The sequence below is a fragment of the Astatotilapia calliptera genome, chromosome 18 (genome assembly GCF_964374335.1).
Source record: "Astatotilapia calliptera chromosome 18, fAstCal68.1, whole genome shotgun sequence".
NCBI lineage: Eukaryota > Metazoa > Chordata > Actinopteri > Cichliformes > Cichlidae > Astatotilapia > Astatotilapia calliptera.
The window spans coordinates 36,982,094-36,987,093 of record NC_137439.1 but is presented as its reverse complement, the minus strand read 5'-3'; positions in this window follow the sequence as shown (position 1 = coordinate 36,987,093).

Here is a 5,000-nt window from a genome sequence, read left to right as displayed (position 1 = left end):
GAGGTCCAGGTCCATGCCCGATGTGAGTAGCAGCAGGGCCAGCGCGCCCAGGAGCACATCTTTTTCGACCGTAAAGGGAGACAGGAGGCCGACTCACTGCCTCGGCTAAATGGAGAGGGAATTTCAGAAGGGCCAGGTCACAAGCATGGACCTTTTCAGCTGTAAGGGAGGCAAGAGCAAGGTGTGATGTAGGTCCCCGGGGCCTACTGGAGGTCCAGGTCCATGCCCGATGTGAGTAGCAGCCGGCGCCAGCGCGTCCAGGAGCACATCTTTTTCGACCGTAAAGGGAGACAGGAGGCCGACTCACTGCCTCGGCTAAATGGAGAGGGAATTTCAGAAGGGCCAGGGCAAAAGCATGGACCTTTTCAGCTGTAAGGGAGGCAAGAGCAAGGTGTGATGTAGGTCCCCGGGGCCTGCTGGAGGTCCAGGTCCATGCCCGATGTGAGTAGCAGCAGGGCCAGCGCGCCAAGGAGCACATCTTTTTCGACCGTAAAGGGAGACAGGAGGCCGACTCACTGCCTCGGCTAAATGGAGAGGGAATTTCAGCAGGGCCAGGGCACAGGCATGGACCTTTTTCAGCTGTAAGGGAGGCAAGAGCAAGGTGTGATGTAGGTCCCCGGGGCCTGCTGGAGGTCCAGGTCCATGCCCGATGTGAGTAGCAGCAGGGCCAGCGCGCCCAGGAGCACATCTTTTTCGACCGTAAAGGAGACAGGAGGCCGACTCTCTGCCTCGGCTAAATGGAGAGGGAATTTCAGAAGGGCCAGGGCACAAGCATGGACCTTTTTCAGCTGTAAGGGAGGGAAGAGCAATGTGCGATGTAGGTCCCCGGGGCCTGCTGGAGGTCCAGGTCCATGCCCGATGTGAGTAGCAGCAGGGCCAGCGCGCCCAGGAGCACATCTTTTTCGACCGTAAAGGAGACAGGAGGCCGACTCTCTGCCTCGGCTAAATGGAGAGGGAATTTCAGAAGGGCCAGGGCACAAGCATGGACCTTTTTCAGCTGTAAGGGAGGGAAGAGCAATGTGCGATGTAGGTCCCCGGGGCCTGCTGGAGGTCCAGGTCCATGCCCGATGTGAGTAGCAGCAGGGCCAGCGCGCCCAGGAGCACATCTTTTTCGACCGTAAAGGGAGACAGGAGGCCGACTCTCTGCCTCGGCTAAATGGAGAGGGAATTTCAGAAGGGCCAGGGCACAAGCATGGACCTTTTCAGCTGTAAGGGAGGCAAGAGCAAGGTGTGATGTAGGTCCCCGGGGCCTGCTGGAGGTCCAGGTCCATGCCCGATGTGAGTAGCAGCAGGGCCAGCGCGCCAAGGAGCACATCTTTTTCGACCGTAAAGGGAGACAGGAGGCCGACTCACTGCCTCGGCTAAATGGAGAGGGAATTTCAGCAGGGCCAGGGCACAGGCATGGACCTTTTTCAGCTGTAAGGGAGGCAAGAGCAAGGTGTGATGTAGGTCCCCGGGGCCTGCTGGAGGTCCAGGTCCATGCCCGATGTGAGTAGCAGCAGGGCCAGCGCGCCCAGGAGCACATCTTTTTCGACCGTAAAGGAGACAGGAGGCCGACTCTCTGCCTCGGCTAAATGGAGAGGGAATTTCAGAAGGGCCAGGGCACAAGCATGGACCTTTTTCAGCTGTAAGGGAGGGAAGAGCAATGTGCGATGTAGGTCCCCGGGGCCTGCTGGAGGTCCAGGTCCATGCCCGATGTGAGTAGCAGCAGGGCCAGCGCGCCCAGGAGCACATCTTTTTCGACCGTAAAGGAGACAGGAGGCCGACTCTCTGCCTCGGCTAAATGGAGAGGGAATTTCAGAAGGGCCAGGGCACAAGCATGGACCTTTTTCAGCTGTAAGGGAGGGAAGAGCAAGGTGCGATGTAGGTCCCCGGGGCCTGTTGTCGTACCATAGGCACGAGTGGTGTGTGTGTGTGGCAAAGAGTTTCTGCGCAGTGTACCAGGGGCACGGGGAAAGGTTGTTGTACCATAGGCACGAGAAAAGTTGTCGTACCATAGGCACGAGAAAAGTTGTCGTACCATAGGCACGAGTGGTGTGTGTGTGTGGCAAAGTGCTACTGAGCGGTGTACCAGGGGCACGGCGAAAAGTTGTTGTACCATAGGCACGAGAAAAGTTGTCGTACCATAGGCACGAGGAGAGTTTGTGTGGCAAAGTGCTACTGAGCGGTGTACCAGGGGCACGGCGAAAAGTTGTTGTACCATAGGCACGAGAAAAGTTGTCGTACCATAGGCACGAGAAAAGTTGTCGTACCATAGGTACGAGGAGTGTGTGTGTGGCAAAGTGCTACTGAGCGGTGTACCAGGGGCACGGCGAAAAGTTGTTGTACCATAGGCACGAGAAAAGTTGTTGTACCATAGGCACGAGAAAAGCTGTCGTACCAGGGGCACGGAGGAAAGTTGTTGTACCATAGGCACGAGAAAAGTTGTCGTACCATAGGCACGAGGAGAGTTTGTGTGGCAAAGTGCTACTGAGCGGTGTACCAGGGGCACGGCGAAAGGTTGTTGTACCATAGGCACGAGAAAAGTTGTCGTACCATAGGCACGAGAAAAGTTGTCGTACCATAGGTACGAGGAGTGTGTGTGTGGCAAAGTGCTACTGAGCGGTGTACCAGGGGCACGGCGAAAAGTTGTTGTACCATAGGCACGAGAAAAGTTGTCGTACCATAGGTACGAGGAGTGTGTGTGTGGCAAAGTGCTACTGAGCGGTGTACCAGGGGCACGGCGAAAAGTTGTTGTACCATAGGCACGAGAAAAGTTGTTGTACCATAGGCACGAGAAAAGCTGTCGTACCAGGGGCACGGAGGAAAGTTGTTGTACCATAGGCACGAGAAAAGTTGTCGTACCATAGGCACGAGGAGAGTTTGTGTGGCAAAGTGCTACTGAGCGGTGTACCAGGGGCACGGCGAAAGGTTGTTGTACCATAGGCACGAGAAAAGTTGTCGTACCATAGGCACGAGAAAAGTTGTCGTACCATAGGTACGAGGAGTGTGTGTGTGGCAAAGTGCTACTGAGCGGTGTACCAGGGGCACGGCGAAAAGTTGTTGTACCATAGGCACGAGAAAAGCTGTCGTACCAGGGGCACGGAGGAAAGTTGTTGTACCATAGGCACGAGAAAAGTTGTCGTACCATAGGCACGAGGAGAGTTTGTGTGGCAAAGTGCTACTGAGCGGTGTACCAGGGGCACGGCGAAAAGTTGTTGTACCATAGGCACGAGAAAAGTTGTTGTACCATAGGCACGAGAAAAGCTGTCGTACCAGGGGCACGGAGGAAAGTTGTTGTACCATAGGCACGAGAAAAGTTGTCGTACCATAGGCACGAGGAGAGTTTGTGTGGCAAAGTGCTACTGAGCGGTGTACCAGGGGCACGGCGAAAAGTTGTTGTACCATAGGCACGAGAAAAGTTGTCGTACCATAGGCACGAGAAAAGTTGTCGTACCATAGGTACGAGAAAAGTTGTCGTACCATAGGCACAAGCAGTGCGTGCGTGTGTGTGGCAAAGTGTTTCTGCGCAGTGTACCAGGGGCATGTTTGAATTTACATTCTGGAGTACCAGGGGCACGAGGATTTTGCCAGTGGTGTTTTGCTTTGTCAGTGGGAGGGGGCTTAAGTGTGGGTCCACGGGGCCTGCTGGAGGTCAAGGTCCATGCTGGATATGCGCTGGAGCGTAACTACAAGAAAGGTAAGCTAGTGGGGGACTAGAGCAGGGGAGGATGTGCGTCCCCGGGGCATGCTGGAGGTCAAGGGCCATGCTGGATATGCGGTGGAGGGTAACTGCAGGAGAAGGAAAGCTCATGGGGGATTAGAGCGGAGGAGTATGTGGGTCCTCGGGGCCTGCTGGAGGGCAAGGGCCATGCTGGATTTGTGGTGGAGGGTAACTGCGGGAGAAGGAAAGCTAGTGGGGGAGTAGAGCAGAGGAGTATGTTGGTCCCCGGGGCCTGCTGGAGGTCAAGGTCCGTGCTAGATACGTGGTACAGGGTTAACTGCGGGGGGGGGGGGTAATGTGGGTTCACGGGGCCTGCTGGAGGTCAAGGTCCATGCTGGATATGCGCTGGAGCGTAACTGCAAGAAAGGAAAGCTAGTGGGGGAGTAGAGCAGGGGAGTATGTGGGTCCCCAGGGCCTGCTGGAGGTCCAGGTCCATGCTAGATATGTGGCACAGGGTAACTGCAGGGGGGGGGTAATGTGGGTCCACGGGGCCTGCTGGAAGTCAAGGTCCATGCTAGACATGTGGTACAGGGTAACTGCAGGGGGAAGGGGGGGGGGGGGTAATGTGGGTCCCCGGGGCCTGCTGGAGGTCAAGGTCCGTGCTAGATATGTGGTACAGGGTTAACTGCAGGAGGGGGGGGGGGGGGGGTAATGTGGGTTCACGGGGCCTGCTGGAGGTCAAGGTCCATGCTGGATATGCGCTGGAGCGTAACTGCAAGAAAGGAAAGCTAGTGGGGGAGTAGAGCAGGGGAGTATGTGGGTCCCCAGGGCCTGCTGGAGGTCCAGGTCCATGCTAGATATGTGGCACAGGGTAACTGCAGGGGGGGGTAATGTGGGTCCACGGGGCCTGCTGGAAGTCAAGGTCCATGCTAGACATGTGGTACAGGGTAACTGCAGGGGGAAGGGGGGGGGGGGTAATGTGGGTCCCCGGGGCCTGCTGGAGGTCAAGGTCCGTGCTAGATATGTGGTACGGGGTAACTGCGGTGGGGGGGGCGGATCTAATGGGGGACTAGATCAGGTGAGGATGTAATGGCCAGTTCGACAGCAGCACATCTTTTTCGACCGTAAGGGAGAGAGGAGGCCGACTCTCTGCCTCGGCCAAATGGAGAGAGATTTTCAGCAGGGCCAGTGCGCCAGGAGCACATCTTTTTCAACCGTGAGGGAGAGTGGAGGCCGACTCACCACCTCGGCCAGGGCCTTTTTTTCTCCCCTCTCCAGTTGAGCAGTCTAAGGGTAATGAGTAGCAAAGGTGCCCTCCGTCATTTATGGGAGACGGGTGTCTGAAGATGCGCAAGTC